At 44.4% G+C, this 18,421-nt stretch overlaps 1 long non-coding RNA gene across 2 annotated transcripts; it reads left to right on the top strand.

Annotated features, from left to right (window-relative positions):
* The first annotated feature begins 10,181 nt into the window (after positions 1-10,181).
* On the top strand, positions 10,182-17,717 carry LOC130272787 (uncharacterized). Of its 2 annotated transcripts, none has more exons than XR_008843748.1 (3): positions 10,182-10,285; positions 11,503-11,581; positions 17,169-17,717. It is a non-coding gene; the product is annotated as an uncharacterized LOC130272787 (long non-coding RNA). The 2 variants fall into 2 exon arrangements; XR_008843747.1 differs by lacking the exon at positions 10,182-10,285 and adding an exon at positions 10,414-10,528.
* The last annotated feature ends 704 nt before the right edge of the window (positions 17,718-18,421 follow it).

The raw sequence follows: 18,421 nt of genomic DNA on the forward strand, positions 1-18,421 counted from the left end.
GTTTATTCCCCACTTCTCCACCATTGTGGCCCCTATTGTGGCCCTGACCAGGAAGGATGCCAATCCTAAGTCATGGCCTCCTCAAGCAGATGAATCCTTCAATCGTCTCAAAACTGCCTTCGCTTCTGCACCAGTGCTGTCCAGACCTGATCCATCGAAGCCATTCTTCCTGGAAGTTGACGCTTACACAGTCAGAGCCGGAGTGCTACTTCTTCAAAAAAACGCTACCGCACGTAACATTACTTGTGATTTTTTCCCCAAAACTTTCTCTCCGGCAGAAAAGAATTACTCCATTGGAGATCGCAAACTTCTGGCCATCAAGTTAGCACTCGAGGAGTGGAGGCATCTATTGGAGGGTTCCAAACACCCCATTGTCATTTACACTGACCACAAGAATCTCTCGTACCTCCAGTCTGCTCAGCGTCTGAATCCTCGGCAGGCTAGATGGTCGTTGTTTTTTGCCCGCTTTAACTTCGAGATACACTTCCGTCCCGCTGACAAAAATGTCAGAGCTGACGCCCTTTCTTGTTCCTCTGATGCCTCCGAATCTGAAACCCCTCTGCAGCATATCGTACCGGCTGAGTGCCTGGTCTCCTCTGCTCCAGCCTCACTGGGACAAACCCCCCCCCCCTGGAAAGACTTTTGTTCCTCCACGCCTTCGCCTCAAGATCCTCAAATGGGGGCATTCCTCTCACCTGGCTGGCCATGCTGGCATTAAAAAGTCCATCCAGCTCATTTCCCGTCTGTATTGGTGGCCTACACTAGAGAGTGACGTTACTGATTTCGTTCGGGCCTGTACTATTTGTGCCCGGGATAAAACCCCTTGCCAGAAGCCTGCTGGACTCCTCCTTCCTTTGCCCGTCCCTGAGCAACCATGGTCCCAAATTGCCATGGATTTCATTACTGATCTTCCCGTACCCATGGCAATACCGTCATCTGGGAGGTCGTTGATCGTTTTTCCAAAATGGCACACTTCATTCCGCTTCCAGGTCTTCCTTCTGCGCCACAGTTGGCGAAGAAATTTTTTCTGCATATTTTTCGCCTTCACGGGCTTCCCACGCATATCGTCTCGGATAGAGGCGTTCAATTTGTGTCAAAATTTTGGAGAGCTCTCTGTAATCAGCTTAAAATCAAATTAAATTTCTCATCCTCCTATCACCCCCAATCCAATGGACAAGTAGAAAGAGTAAACCAGATTTTTGATGACTATTTTGTCTCCTCCCCCCAAGACGATTGGGTCGACCTTCTACCCTGGGCTGAATTCTCGTACAATTTCAAAAATTCTGAATCCTCTGCCAAATCCCCATTCTTTGTGGTGTACGGCCGTCACCCTCTGCCCCCCCTCCCCATTCCCACTTCTTCTGGAGTTCCTGCTGTAGATGAAGTAACCCGGGATTTCTCTGTTATCTGGAAGGAGACTCAAAAGTCGCTCCTACTGGCCTCGTCTCGTATGAAGAGACATGCAGATAAGAAGAGAAGTACTCCTCCGGTCTTCGCTCCTGGGGACAAAATGTGGTTCTCTGCCAAATATATCCAGTTTCGTGTTCCTAGCTACAAGCTGGGTCCACGTTACCTTGGACCATTTAAAGTCAAAAGTCAAATCAATTCTGTCTCCTACAAACTTCATCTTCCTCCTTGTCTTCGTATTCCTAACTCCTTTCATGTTTCCCCTCTCAAACCTCTCGTTCTTAACCGCTTTTCCCCCAAGGTCACCGCTCCTGCTCCTGTCTCTGGTTCCTCTGATGTCTTCACGGTTAAAGAAATCCTCGCCTCCAAGGTGGTCAGAGGTAAAAAAGAAATTCTCGTTGCCTGGGAGAAATGTGGCCCCGAAGAGAGGTCTTGGGAGCCCGAGGACAATATCCTCGACAAGGAGCTCATCCATAGGTTCCTGGGCTCCAAAAAGAGGGCTCCCCCTCCTCCGGAGAGCTCGCGGCGTTTCCTTCCCTGCAGCGCTCCGGTCGGCAGTGCTGACCGGAGACGCTGATCAGCTGTGCCCGGCGGGGATGCAATCCGCCTAGCGGGACGTGCCCGCTCGCGGATCGCACCCCGTCCCTCTCACCTGCCCTGTCCTGCTTCTGTTCTGTCCCAGCGCGCGCGGCCCCGCTCTCTAGGGCGCGCGTGTGCCGGCTCTCTGAGATTTAAAGGGCCAGTGCACCACTAATTGGTGCCTGGCCCAATCTGTGTTAATTAGCTCATACCTGCTCCTTGCTTATAAAAACCCACTTCCCCTTCCTGTCCTTACCGGATCTTGTTGCCTTAGTGCCCTGTGAAAGCGTTTAGTGTGTTCCCAAGCCTGTGTACCCAGACCTTCTGCTGTTGCCCCTGACTACGACTCTTGCTGCCTGCCCTGACCTTCTGCTACGTCCGACCTTGCTCTTGCCTTGTCCCTGTGTACCGCGCCTGTCTCAGCTGTCAGTTGGGGTTGAGTTGCTATCGGGTGGAACGACCTGAGGGTTACCTGCCGCTGCAAGTCCATCCCGCTTTGTGGCGGGCTCTGGTGAAAACCAGTAACCCCTTAGACTCCGTTCCCCTGGTACAGCCCATGCCATCCCCCCACTGACACAGAGGATCCACCACCAGTGTACTCGCTGCATACCAGTCCGGATCCTGACACGGCTCATCTTTAGTAAGTGGGTTTGTGGTATCCCGGTACTGGATTTTGTCCCGTACCTTTTGTTAAAAGTCCCCATAGTCAGAGTTGTTCATGCTGATAGGGCTCTCCTGGTGGGATAACCCCTAGTCGCCTCCTAATATTCTTGAAATTGTACATATTTAATATATTATAATGTAGTGTAAGTAATTTACAGGACCCTAGGTCAAGGACCCGTGGGTCATGAGACTAGGTCATGTGTTAGTACCATAATCCTTTGTAATAGGACTGACAGGTTGGGGAAACCAATAAGCTTTGAGCCTGCCCCTTGACATATAAGGGCGCTGTATCCCATGATCTCTCTCTTGGGTTCCGGACTAACAGAGAGAACACAGCTCTGTGCATACCTACAAGACAATTTAGGCCTTAAGCCTATCTCTTCAGCATCTTGCTAACTGTGAGTTTACCCAAGTCCATCCTAAAATACAATGTGACTATTGAACCTAAAACATACCCCTAAATTCAGTGGAACAGAGTAAAGTAAGGATTCAAAGCTTATTCCCTACAAGGTCCCAGCCAACCTGTGAGGAACCTAAAAATTCTGGTCCTCTTGTAAAGACCCAATGCCCTAAATGATGCCAGGTGCAGCAAGGAGATCGCGGGGGTCCCCAGTGTCGGGACCCCCGTGATGAGACATATTATCCCCTATCCTTTGGAAAAACCAGCATAGAAATGTACTTTATGGATGGACTAAAGAGTAATTTTCCCTAAATACATTAAGACGACTTAATCCCTGAATGTTCTCGCTGTTCACATTGAGTCAGGGATCAGACTGATCTCTTGGTGTCAGTAATCTCGTGATTTATTAGGGATAAAGAAAAAGTTTATTAAAGTTGAGAACTATTAGATAGATGTTAATCACCCGGGAGAATGTGAGGGTCTTAATATGGTATATTTTTATATATCTGGCCAGATGCCTGATGCAGAACATTCTCATGTGCCGCCGAGCGTTTCTCAGTCAGGTTAACCGGGATCTATTTCGGGCCGGTGTTGACCTTGGCCATTGTGGCTCAGTAATTGTATACTGTGTAAGTTTAAACCCTCTGAACACACTTTGGTCTCAACAGGCTTCAAAAGCAGAAGGGTCGGCCGGTCAAAAGGAACATGGCAGCAAGTCAGTACATTACAAACTGCACAAGCATTCGTCACTAAGGAGCCTCCTGATCTTCTTTATTCCTTTAGATACCTGCCACATGATGTTACATCTGTGTGAAAGATAGCTTTCCCTTCAAGTCAGTGTCTGACTCTGATAAGAAGCCTTAGAACATGACCGGGGATGTAAGTGAAGCCAGACAGCTCTTCAGACAGCTGTTTTGAGGTTATTGTCCCTCATCAGTAGGCAATAACCCCCCCCCCCCCCCCCCCCCCCCCCAAAAAAAAAAAAAAACATCTGTCTGCAGATCGGTTACCTCTCCATCTGAAGAACTGCCTGACTTGGCTTTAATGCCCAGTCATGTTCTAAGGCTTCTCATCAGAGGCAGACACTGACTTGCAGTGAAAGCTACCTCCAAAAGGTTGCAGCAGTGAGCTGCCTTGCAGCTTTTACTTTCGTCCTAGAGTTCCCATTGGAGCAGGAATAGCCTATAAGTCTCCATACATGTTTATGATGCTCTCCTCAAGGAGAAACATTATCCCTTTGCATATGCATTTTGTATTTTTGGCACTTTTTGCACCATCTTGAGAAAAACGGAGGCTTGGACCAATAAATAAATATACAGTCAGTCAACAATGTAAAAAAATGGGCCAAATTTATAAAAGAGCACAAGCCACCGCAATACATTTGGCCTAATCTCAGCGCTGCCTGGTCTTAGTTTTGGTTAAGGGTTAAGCAAAATGTTCCCCATTGCAGTCTAACCATTGGTTGCCCTCCATTAGGCCCCCAGCTATCATCAAAACCAAACATGGGAGTCAGAGGAAGGCCTCTCTCTCTCTTTAAAGGGGCACTCTGCCCCTAGACATCTTATCCCCTGTCTAAAGGATAGGGGATAAGATGTCTGATCGCAGGGGTCCTGCCACTGGGGATCTCGGCTGCGGCATCCCAGACATCCTGTGCACGTAGAGAACTTTGCTTCGTGCCGGATGACTGGCGATGCAGGGCAGAGGCTCGTCTTGTCACTGTCACGCCCACTCATGATGTCACGGCCATGCCCCCTCAGTGCAAGTCTATGGGAGTCCCATAGACTTGCATTGAGGGGGGCATGGCCGTGATGTCACGAGCCTCCGGTGCTGCACCCGACTCTCTAAATGAACTCCGGGTGCAGCAGGGAGATTGTGGAAGTCCCGAGTGGCGGGACCCCCGCGATCCGACATCTTATGCTATATTCTTTGGATAGGGGAAAAGATGTCTAGGGGTGGAGTACACCTTTAATGCCACAGTCTAGAATCCTGTGCGGGACTGTTTTTTCAGCTCAGCTCCTGATGAATTTCTAGCCATTATTGCCCGCTCCTGCAATGTGTCAACATTCTCACCTAACTTTTCTACGCTCCTGAATGACATATTTGCACCCAAAGGTACTATAGATAAGTCATGCAGTACAAAACATGCCTTTATGTGTGCACAGGACTGGCCGCTATAGACTTAAGTCAGACAGTGTATGGTGGCATTCCCAAGTATTATACGGGAGTAAATAAAGTACACATGGCATGCCATTATCTTTGCACAGGGCACTGGTGGGCACTATATGGAATACAGTCAAGCAGTGTATGGTGCACCCGTAAGGCAGTAGTATAGTGGACCTGGTTCTTGAGTTGACTGAAGTTGGAAGTCCTCCTTACCTTTATGGTGGACCTGAGCAGCGCAAGCGCATGGGAGCAGCACTGTCATTGACCGGTCACTCTACCAGTTCACTTGGCGCACCGTAGAGATGACGTACACTTACAGAGGTGGGAGGGGTTAGCACATGCCTGGCCATGCGTCAGACACTAGAGGCTGCACACAGCATGACTCTAGTGTCCGACTCATCCCAATTGCGCAATGAACGTCGAGTGAGATGAATTTTAGTAAAAGTGATTTCAGGGCCATTTTTGCTGGGACATATAAAGAGCAGAGGGCCGGGGTATGCCGAGTACTCTTTGGTACGGGAGTGTGCAGGATTTGCAGGACTTGCAGGCATAGTGTGCAAGTATCACCTGCCTGCACCGTAAAATGGTTAAAGGGATTATCCATCATAAGGCTGCTTTCACACTATAAAGTTCTTCCGTTTTAAAGAGCTATTCTGCTATGAAAACCCTTACCATTACAAAATCCCATACGGCCGTTACAAAATCCCATTAAAGTCTATGGGATTTTTACATTAACCGTTTTAACCCGTCATAGCCCATTATTAATAACAGACGTTGTTTATGACGGGAGAAAAAACGGTACATGCACTATTTTTCTCCAGTCACAAAATAACGTCCATTATTAATAACGGGTTATGATGGGTTAAAATGGATAATGTAACAATCCCATAGACTTTAATGGGATTTTGTAACAGCCATTTAACAGCCTTTTTTAAGGGTTTTCATAATGGAACATTATAACGGCTCTTTAAAACGGAAGAACTTTATAGTGTAAAAGCAGCCCAAGGTGCTTTTAGTAAGTACCTGGCAGACAGTAATGGACATGCTTAGGAAGGATCTGCACTTGTCTTGGGGCTAAATGGCTGGTTTATAAGATTACCATAATGCTGTGGCTATCTTTTCGTGAACTGGCTATTTCCTGTTGGATTTCGTTCTCAAATTACAAATCCCATAGTTTGTAAGTGTGAGGTCACTTTCCTCCCTCCCACACATCACCCTTCCCAAACAGAAATGAGTTGCATTCCATTCAAAAGACCAGTGTTTTCTAACCAGGGTGCCTCCAGCTGTTGTAAAATTATCTCTCTTTCCCAGCGGTCGCTCCACCCATTGAAGCAGGACTGGCTCCCTTTGCACAACTGACTTGTGATGTCACATGTCGACGCACTGCAACCTGGGAAAACCCGAGACCTGAGTCATTTTCTATTCTGTTAAAAATAAATATTGGGGCGAAAATCACAGAAGAATTTGGAGACCACCATCTCACACTCTATATTATGAACTACACTAACTCTACAGCCCCTGTAGCATAGAAAAATAAAAACAATTCCTGGAATACCCCTTTAAAATTAATGAGTAAATGTATTCCCCCTCCACTGTTTAGGACCCTCATATGTCAGTCAGAGCAAAGTCTGACTACAAAGTGATGAATCTCTTTTTCTGCTGGACCTGACATGTCCATTGATTTCAATAGGAACGGTGTAATACTTTGTTTCCCCCTGTGGTGGCGCTGCAGGGAAACTAAAGACTTACTGAAAGATTTCCTTGCAACTGATCACTGGGGATCACCTCCTCAGGAAAGCCTTCTAGGAAATAGAGAGAAGTGAAAAACAAGGGGGTGCTCACTCATGATGTGGTTCAGAGGGTCAAATACCCATGACCTTACCTATGGTGTCAACTTACCTCAGAGGGTTGTACTAAAGCATAAGGACAACTCTATAGAAGGTGTAGCGAGATGGAGGGACAAATCCAGCACTGACATCACTAGGTGTCAAAATATCACGGTACTGAGGACAGTCTGAGCCGACCTGTAATAGTCTGGTGTGGTGGTGCTAAGCCTAAATAGTACCAGTATCTAAGACAAGGAAGACATGAGAGACGGTGTTCGCCATCTAGGGATATGCTTTATTCACGATATGCGAGCATGGCTGGTACAGGCAGGTCTGGCGGTGCGAGAGCGGGGGCAACCGGAACAGCCCTGTTCCATACCTTCCTGTACCAGCCATTCTCGCATATCGTGAATAAAGCATATCTCTGGATGGTGAGTGCCATCTCTCATGTCTTCTTTGTCGTTCTATAGAAGGTATGTAAGATCTACCGTATGCTGCTCCTGGGAGCCCGTTCCGGCTACACAACGGAAGTGGATATATAGGCAAATGGAATGGTTTACCGGGCGCTGCGGTATCGCTGGACAAAATGTCTTCACCGCAATGGATGCACAAGACAGGTTGATTTATTGACGTAAGAATATAGGATAACGCATTTCAGTTTATTTTGCATCAAGCCTCACGCACCACGGACGGAAGTTATCCATAATGCCACGAGGTGATTTATAGTGAACCTGAGGAAGGGGTATGTTAGCACCGAAACACATTGTCCTATATACTTACATCGATAAGAATCCACCTGCGCATCTGTGATATCCCAGTCCTGTCTGGTTTAGTCCCTGTACATCCTCAGGGTTCTCCTGCAGTGTTCCCCCATAATGTGAATAGGTTATATATTGAGTGCAAAGGACCTTTGATGTTGGTCACATGATAATGTTTGTCACATGTTTAAGTCATATGTTTGTTACCCAGAGAGCATCAGGTGACCAGGTGACCCAGAGTTGGCCTATGGGCTCCTTGCTTAGCCCCCCTTTATAAGAGGGGGAGGTACTACAATTACTCTTGTGTTTCACTTTCTGCTGAGGTCTCAGGGTCAGTGTCCGGCACATCTGGAGGCCTCAACCTAAATTGCAGCCACAAGTCAGTAAGTCAAGTCATCTTTATCTGCTGTCACTATCTTCAGTCAAGTCAAGTCAATTGTAGTCAGCATGGCCTGCACCTATAGTCTCTCCAGTCACTGCAAGTCCCAGCAAGCTGCGAGGTCCCCTGTGTTACTGGTCACCTCTCTGGGATCCTGGGCGAACTGTATAGACTGTACCATCTGTCTACTTCAGTAAAAGCTATTGTTAACTTTAACCTGGCCTTGCACTATTATTTGCCCCTGTCTAACCTAGGACTAGCGGTTCTACCTTCGGGTGGTTACATAGGCAAACTACGCCCTGGCGTCACGAACAGGAAGGCGTTAATACCATCTACCTCTGGGCAACACCATCTGCAACTTACTCCTCACCTCACACCCTGTGGCTCACCACAATCTTTGGTGTCCCGAACAGGATTCGGGTGTGTGCCATATGCCACAAAGCCACAAGTCCTCCCCCTTAGTCTGAACTGTGTCCGAGAAAAATCGCATGCGGATGCGAAAAAGTTTGGGACTGTTTGGAAGTGTATGGGACAGTTCTAATTGCAATGTGTTTTACTAAAGGCGTTAAAATAGTGGGGGAGGTGAAAAGGAGTTCATTATCTGTTGTTGAAAGTAAATTTGAAGTCGTGAACATTCTGTGCAAGATCCGTAATGAAGCAATGTTACGCGCCAAAATGGAGAAGCGCGCGAAAGAAGTTATGCGGCGTTGGTGGAGAAGTGCGCGAAAGGTTCCCGCACCTGGGTGTGGAAGTCAAATCGCTGTTCCTAGTCCTAAGTGGAACTTGAAAGGTCCGACCCTTGTTGCCAGGGGGGCGGAAGAAGAGGATCCGCCGTTGAGTCACTTCCGGTCCCAGACCCTGCTGATGACGCAGTTCCGGCCGGCGCCCATTTTACTGTTTTCGTCCCTGTTGCCAAGAGGACGAAAACAGGAAGTTCCCTGGGCGCAGCCGTACTGGGAATCCCGGTGGCTGCATCCGGCTATGTAAATTCTGTCCAAGAGACCGCTGCAGCGCAGACTCCGCAAACACCAACGATAGCAAGTAAGTCTCCGGTACCGGAGGAGTGTCACATCACTACACATCCATTATGGTGAAGACATTAATGGGGGAGATTTAACAAAACCTGTCCAGAGGAAAAGTTGCTGAGTTGCCCATAGCAACCAATCAGATCTCTTATTTCATTTTTGAAAAGGCCTCTGCAAAATGAAAGAAGCGAGCTGATTGGTTGCTATGGGCAGCTCAGCAACTTTTCCTCTGCACAGGTTTTGATAAATCTCCCCCATTGTCCTTGTATGCAATATAGTATAGTGTACAGCGGTGGTCTCAAACTGTGGTCCTCCAGATGTAGCAAAACTTCAATTCCCAGCATGTCCGGACAGCCAACGGCTGTCCGGGCATGCTGGGAGTTGAAGTTTTGCAACATCTGGAGGGCCACAGTTTGAGACCACTGGTGTAGAGTATCACTTCTTTCATTTTTGAAAAGGCCTCTGCAAAATGAAAGAAGCGATCTGATTGGTTGCTATGGGCAACTCAGCAACTTTTCCTCTGGACAGGTTTTGATAAATCTCCCCCATTTTGTCCAGCGCGTAGTTGTAGTTACGGTAGACAGCGCTATTCCTCTCCTGGGTAATTTCCACCTCACGTTTTGTGCACATCCTGTCCAGAGGAAAAGTTGCTGAGTTGCCCATAGCAACCAATCAGATGGCTGCTTTCATTTCTGAAAAGGCCTCTGCAAAATGAAAGCGGCGATCTGATTGGTTGCTATGGGCAACTCAGCATCTTTTCCTCTGGACAGGTTTTGATAAATCTCCCCCATTTTGTCCAGCGCGTAGTTGTAGTTACGGTAGACAGCGCTATTCCTCTCCTGGGTAATTTCCACCTCACGTTTTGTGCACATCCTGTCCAGAGGAAAAGTTGCTGAGTTGCCCATAGCAACCAATCAGATGGCTGCTTTCATTTCTGAAAAGGCCTCTGCAAAATGAAAGCGGCGATCTGATTGGTTGCTATGGGCAACTCAGCATCTTTTCCTCTGGACAGGTTTTGATAAATCTCCCCCATTTTGTCCAGCGCGTAGTTGTAGTTACGGTAGACAGCGCTATTCCTCTCCTGGGTAATTTCCACCTCACGTTTTGTGCACATCCTGTCCAGAGGAAAAGTTGCTGAGTTGCCCATAGCAACCAATCAGATGGCTGCTTTCATTTTTGAAAAGGCCTCTGCAAAATGAAAGTGGCGATCTGATTGGTTGCTATGGGCAACTCAGCAACTTTTCCTCTGAACAGGTTATGCTAAATCTCCCCCCATTTTGTCCTGCGCGTAGTTGTAGTTACGGTAGACAGCGCTATTCCTCTCCTGGGTAATTTCCACCTCACGTTTTGTGCACATCCTGCTTTCTCTTTCGCACTATGGTTCCATAAATCTGCTGTCATCCTGCCATAACTTTATTAGTTGTGTAGAGATTGATGTGCGGCTCGGCGGGCCTGTGTGTACACCGCACATCACCTGCTTCCTGCTTACACCACATGTCACCGTGACACACAGCAGAGAGGCGCAGGATTTACATGAAGGATCCGGGGGTCACATCATGGGACGTCGTGTTCTCAGAACTCCGCACTGTACATATAATAAGGGCGCAATTATGGATTCTTGGGGGATCAGTAAGATAAGCGTAAAGAGGCGACGGTTCCCATTTAGGTCTGTGATCTCATGATTGATGATGGTGGTGGAACGCAGGAGGCCTCGTGTGTCAGGACGCGATACCTTACACCGCCATGATGAATATTACTAACAGTCCGTTCTTTAAAAAAAAAAAAAAATCTTTTCCTGAACTGTTGGATCTTGTAGATAATTTCCCATAAGAGTAATTCATAATAACGTGTCTCCTGCTTCTCATTGTTACTGTCCAGAGTTTCCTTGATAAAAATACATTTATACAGTTTCCTGTTTTATAACACATTGGGAAACCTGTAAAAAAAAAAAAACACCGCAATGTGTAACCTGACAGTTATAGTAATGTGATGTCTCAGTACGGGCTATAGTCTCCTACAGTACTTAGGCCCTGTCAGGTTGAGTCCCTCTGTGTCCTAGGGCCCTTCTGCAGTGTCTCCCCATAATAATATATATCATTTATAGTGTTCTGTGTGTTATGTATAAAGGACCTTTAAGGACCTTTGAGTTAGTCATATGATAATGTGTTCACCTGATGTGTTTGTTATCCAGAGAGCACCAGCTAACCAGGTGACCTGCAGCTTGACCAATGGGCTTCTGGCTCAGCCCCCCTTTATAAGAGGGGCAGCCATTACAATCTCTCTCTTGTGATTCACTCCTCAGGTACAGTAAAGACCAGATGTCTCAGAGTCAGTGTCCAGCATATCTGGAGGCCTCAAGCCTAACCTACAGCCACATGCTAGTAAGTCAAGTCATCTATGTCTGCTGTCACTACCTACAGTCAAGTAAAGTCTATAGTCATGTCTATTATAGTCAGCGTGGCTGAGATGAAGACTGTCCAAACATTGCAAGTCCCAGCAAGCTGCAAGGTGGATCCTGGCCTAGCTGTAAAGACTATTTCCATCCGTCTACCTCAGTAAAGCTACCGTTAGCCCTAACCTGGTCTTGGACTATTATTACCCTGCCTAACCTAGGGATAGCGGTGCTACCGTTCGGGTGGTTACCGGGAAAATCACGCCCTGGTGTCACAAACATTTAGGGGTTAATAACACCTGCCCCATATACCTCTCCTTCACACCCCGTGGCTCACCAGAGTAATTATATTGAGGTACACAGGGAACAGTATTACAGTAGTTATATTCTTGTATATAGAAGCAGTATTATAGTAGTTATATTCTTGTATATAGGAGGCAGTATTATAGTAGTTATATTCTTGTATATAGGAGCAGTATTATAGTAGTTATATTCTTGTGTATAGGAGCAGTATTATAGTAGTTATATTCTTGTATATAGGAGCAGTATTATAGTAGGTATATTCTTGTATATAGGAGCAGTATTATAGTAGTTATATTTTTGTACATGGGAGGCAGTATTATAGTAGTTATATTCTTGTATATAGGAGCAGTATTATAGTAGTTATATTCTTGTATATAGGAGCAGTATTATAGTAGTTATATTCTCGTATGTAGGAGCAGTATTATAGTAGTTATATTCTTGTATATAGGAGCTGTATTATAGTAGTCATATTCTTGTATATAGGTGCAGTATTATAGTAGTTATATTCTTGTATATAGGAGGCAGTATTATAGTAGTTATATTCTTGTATATAGGAGCAGTATTATAGTAGTTATATTCTTGTTTATAGGAGCAGTATTATAGTAGTTATATTCTTGTATATAGGAGCAGTATTATAGTAGTTATATTCTTGTATATAGGAGGCAGTATTATACTAGTTATATTCTTGTATATAGGAGCAGTATTATAGTAGTTATATTCTTGCATATAGGAGCCATATTATAGTAGTTATATTCTTGTATATATGAGCAGTATTATAGTAGATATATTCTTGTATATAGCAGCAGTATTATAGTAGTTATATTCTTGTATATAGGAGCAGTATTATAGTAGTTATATTCTTGTATATAGGGGCAGTATTATAGTAGTTATATTCTTGTATATAGGAGCAGTATTATAGTAGTTATATTCTTGTATATAGGAGCAGTATTATAGTAGTTATATTCTTGTATATAGGAGCAGTATTATAGTAGTTATATTCTTGTATATAGGAGCAGTATTATAGTAGTTATATTCTTGTATATAGGAGGCAGTATTATAGTAGTTACATTCCTGTATATAGGAGCAGTATTATAGTAATTATATTCTTGTATATAGGAGCAGTATTATAGTAGTTATATTCTTGTATATAGGAGCAGTATTATAGTAGTTATATTCTTGTATATAGGAGCAGTATTATAGTAGTTATATTCTTGTATATAGGAAGCAGTATTATAGTAGTTATATTCTTGTATATAGGAGCAGTATTATAGTAGTTATATTCTTGTATATAGGAGGCTGTATTATAGTAGTTGCATTCCTGTATATAGGAGCAGTATTATAGTAATTATATTCTTGTATATAGGAGCAGTATTATAGTAGTTATATTCTTGTATATAGGAGCAGTATTATAGTAGTTATATTCTTGTATATAGGAGCAGTATTATAGTAGTTATATTCTTGTATATAGGAGCAGTATTATAGTAGTTATATTCTTGTATATAGGAGCAGTATTATAGTAGTTATATTCTTGTATATAGGAGCAGTATTATAGTAGTTATATTCTTGTATATAGGAGCAGTATTATAGTAGTTATATTCTTGTATATAGGAGGCAGTATTATAGTAATTACATTCCTGTATATAGGAGCAGTATTATAGTAAATATATTCTTGTATATAGGGGCAGTATTATAGTAGGGACAGGGTTTTCCAATATCCAGCGCTGCTGACGTAACACATGCAAAATAGGTTCAATTAAACACGAGCTTATGCCATTAGAAATCTTTCAAGGAAGAGAAAAAGAGGGGAAAAGAACAAAACAGAATACACAATGAAGGTAAGATAAATAAAGAAAGGAAAGTAGGAGCAGAGATAGAAAATTCCTAAAAATAGGAAATAGGCAAAAAATTTTACAAAGAAAAAAACAGTCAAGTGCTGCCGGTTATTTAGACCGAGTCCTTCAAGCGATCTTTTGCGCATGATCCATTTTTCCTCACAACGGAGCAGGGTTTTGTGTTGATCAATGCCTGGGCCTAAGGAGTTTACCTTATCTCTTTGTATGTCGATTAGACGCATGCAGACATGGCCAGTGTGAATGATCTCTGATGCTAATGAAATCTTATTTTTATAGGACGAATAGTGGACCCAATATAAAATCTCTTACAAGGGCAGATCACTCCATAAATTATATACTCAGTCCGACAGCATATAAAGTCCCTGACTCGGACTTCAGTGCCTCCAAGAGAGAAGATTTTCCCAGAACAAAACACTTGCAATGTGAACAATGTCCGCATTTAAAGTTGCCAATTGGTATTGAAGAAGACAGCCAGTCTTTATCATCTGCAGGAAGGGTCCTGCGGACTAACATATTGCTTAAACTTTTGCTTCTTCTAAAAAAGATTTTGCAGCTTGAAAGACTCGATCATTTATGATAATAAACCAGTTATTTTTTATTACTTGTTTTTCCGCATCAGACATGATATTGTACTGAAATTAAAATACAAAACGTTGGATATCTTTGTTTCTTTTTCTTGTTGTCTTTTTCTTGTAGTTTTTAGCTACCAAGTCAAGTCTAGGGTTTTTTCTAGTTTTTTCAAGGGCCTCATTTAATTCATTTGCTGGATATCCTCGAGTGAGGAAACATGGTAGAGTTCCTGGGCTTGAGCCTCGAAATCTAGTACTTTTTTATTTATTTTTTCAGTCGTACAAATTGACTGTACGGTAATGCCCGTTTAGTGTGATGAAGATTAAAACTGTTGTGGTGAAGTAAATTATTGGATTCAATGGGTTTACGGTGCCCTTTTGTCAAGAATTGGTCATCTTCAATAACCAGCAAGACATCCAAAAATTCCATTGTGGTTTTGCTGATCTTATTCCTAAATTTCATGTTCATATTGCTGTTGTTTATATATTTCATAAACTCCTCAAAGTTTTCAGATGTACTATTCCAAATTATGAGTATATCATCCACATAGCAGTAATATTTAATAATATATGGCAAAAAAGGGTTATTTTTGCAATAAATGTAGATGGCTCCAAAAATAGCAAGAAAAATGATGGCAAAAGAACATGTCACTGGGGTCCCCATCGCCGTCCCTGTACATTGGGCAAACCAATTACAGTGGTCCCTCAACATACGATGGTAATCCGTTCCAAATGGACCATCGTTTGTTGAAACCATTATATGTTGAGGGATCCGTGCAATGTAAAGTATAGGACAGTGGTCTACAACCTGTGGACCTCCAGATGTTGCAAAACTACAACACCCAGCATGCCCGGACAGAAAACGGCTGTCCGGGCATGCTGGGAGTTGAAGTTTTGCAACATCTGGAGGTCCGCAAGTTGAAGACCACTGATGTTGGAAGTTATACTCACGTGTCCCTGCCGCTCCGGACCGTCACTGTTCGTCACCGCTGCCCTGGATGTCACCTTCCATCACTGTCGCCGCGTCCCCGTGGTGTCCCCGACGCTCCGGTAAGGCCTCTGCTTCCCCGGCATCCTCGCTCTCCGTCGCCGCCATCACGTCATTACGCACGCCGCTCCTATTGGATGATGGGACGGCGTGCGCAGCGACGTGATGACGACGATGGAGAGCGCCGACAATGCAGAGGATCCCGAAGAGGATGCTCCAGAGCCCCGAGGACAGGTAAGTGATCGTCAGCGGACCACACGGGGCACCGTAAACGGCTATCCGGTGGCAGCTGAAGCAGTCTGCGCTGCCGGATAGCCGTTTCTGCGATGGCCCCGACATACAAAAGCATCGTATGTTGATGCTGCCTTCAACATGCGATGGCCTCTGAGAGTGATCGTATGCTGAAATGATCGTATGTCGGGGCCATCGTAGGTCGGGGGGTCACTGTATTTTGAAACGTGATGCAATTGTTTTGTAGAATGAGCTAAAGAGCTTCACATACGAAAGACACAAATTTTTCAGCTTCTACCACTTGAGGATATCCAGCAAATGAATTAAATGAGGCCCTTAAAAAAACTAGAAAAAACCCTAGGCTTGACTTTGTAACTAAAAAGTACAAGAAAAAGACAACAAGAAAAAGATACAAAGATATCCAGCGTTTTGTATTTTCCTTTCAGTGCAATATCATGTCCGATGCAGTCAAACAAGTAATAAAAAATAACTGGTTTATTATCATAAATGATCGAGGCTTTCTAGATGCCGCTGCTGCGAAACCTCTAATCTCTTTTAGAAGAAGCAAAAGTTTAAAGGGGTACTCCGCCCCTAGACATCTTATCCCCTATCCAAAGGATAGGGGATAAGATGTCAGATCGGGATCTCGGCTGCGGCACCCCGCTATCATTACTGCACAGAACAGACTCGCTCTGTGCGTAATGACCAGCGATACAGGGGCCGGAGCATCGTTACGTCACGGCTCTGCCCCCTCCTGATGTAACGGCCTGCCCCCTCAATATAAGTCTATGGGAGGGGGCTTGGTGGACATCAAGCCCCCCTCCCATAGATTTGTATTGAGGGGGCGGGCCGTTACATCATGAGGGGGCGGAGCCATGATGTAACGATGCTCCAGCCCTTGTATTGCCCGTCATTACACAAGGAGCGAGTCTGCTCTGTGCATTAATGATAGCGGGGTGCCGTAGCTGAGATCCCAGGGGTCCCCAGCAGCGGGGATAGGATGGATAGGGGATAAGATGTCTAGGGGCGGAGTACCCCTTTAAGCAATATGTTAGTCCGCAGGACCCTTCCTGCAGATTATAAAGAAAAAGAATGGCTATCTTATTCAAATGGCAACATTAAATTCGGACATTGTTTACATGGCAGGTTTTTTATCCCGGGAATATTCTTCTCTCTTGGAGGCACTGAATTCCGAGTCAGGGACTTTATATGCCGTCGGACTGAGTATGTAATTTATGGAGTGATCTGCCCTTGCAAGAGATTTTATATTGGGTCCACCATTCGTCCTTTAAAAATAAGATTTTGTGAGCATCAGAGATCATTCTCACTGGCCATGTCTGCATGCGTCTAATGGAACACTTCAGGTCAGCGCTTGGAAGTAATGCAGAAGTGCTACAGTTTTTCGGCATACAAAGAGTTAAGGAAAACTCACCAGGCATTGATCGACACAAAACCCTGCTCCGTAGTGAGGAGAAATGAGAGCTTGAAGGACTCGGTCTAAACTACCAGCAGGACTTAAATGTTTTGCAAGATTTCTAATGACATAAGCTCATGTGTTTAATTAAACCTAATTTGCATGTGCTATGTCAGCAGCGCTGGATATTTTAAAAACAACCTTGTTCCCCCTCCCAGATGCTGTATCCAAGCTAGACAAAGCACCTCAGGGCGTGAAACTAGTCGCTTCTTCTATTGATCCTTCAACGTCCCCCTGTGTCTTGGTCCCGGAATAAAGTTTACAGTTTTCAGCATCTACAGTGCGGATTTTCCTATCTTCCATGGACTTGTAATTATCTATATACAGCCTGCACCTCCAAGTATTTGCACTGAACCCAGTTGTTTCCTGCAAGCTCGGTTTTTCTTTTTCGGTTTTTCATTTTTGGGATTTTTTACACACAGTGCCACTTCTCCCTCCCTTTTTTTCAATTATAGTAATTATATTCCTGTACATATGAGATAGTATTATAGTATTTCTAATGGCAGCACAGCTGGTTTTAGTGAATCCCTCTATTCTTACCTCAGTAAGATTTATTGTTAGCCGTCTGTAACATATTTATATACATGAGACCAAAGATAACACTTTTAAGATGAAATCTATCTCCATAAGAGCGAGTGTTGTAAGTGTAATAGTGAAGGGCTATATACACTGTTTATATATAGAGGACAAGGTTCATCTATAGCTCCTCTTCCTCTCCTTGCATCCACTAGGATGACTGTCAGCTGGTTACATTATCTGAGATCCCATTACCACCCAGACGTTATATATGAAGCAATTAAAGGATTAGAACAGAAGATTACGGGATTTCATAGAAGAGACGTCTAAGGGGGGAAAGAACTGCAGAACATAGAGCAGGATTTTAGTGTAGCCTCAGCATTTTCTGTGGTCAGTTTTTTAAGCTAAAGTCTACATACTATGTACCAGTGGTCTCCAAACTGAGGCCCACCAGATCTTGCAAAATTTTATATCCCAGCATGGCTGGACAGCCATCATTTGTTGGAAGGTGATCCTTCAGCCCAGTATCAAGTTTTAATTAAGAATGTCTTATTACTTTTCTCGATTCAGCTTTGCCTTTACCCTGACCAGTCTCCACAGCATGATTGTTATGACCGACTTAGAGGGTGGGCAGAGAGAGTGAGCCCCAAGCTGTCCCTAATAACACTCTCCCTGCCTACTTGACCATCCGCCCCCAAACGGCGAACCGACAACCATGGTGCCAGTCCCCACATGAGCCAAAGTGCAGTGAGCGTAAAACAAATAATAATATACATAGTCGGTCACAGGCCAGAAACAGAACGGGAAAATTACCAAATAACCAGATTTACCAGACAAAATATAAACTCACAAACAGGGCAGGAAGCAGTGTACTAATATACAGTTCATAAACCGG

Source organism: Hyla sarda, chromosome 5, assembly GCF_029499605.1.
Source record: "Hyla sarda isolate aHylSar1 chromosome 5, aHylSar1.hap1, whole genome shotgun sequence".
Classification (NCBI taxonomy): Eukaryota; Metazoa; Chordata; class Amphibia; order Anura; family Hylidae; genus Hyla; species Hyla sarda.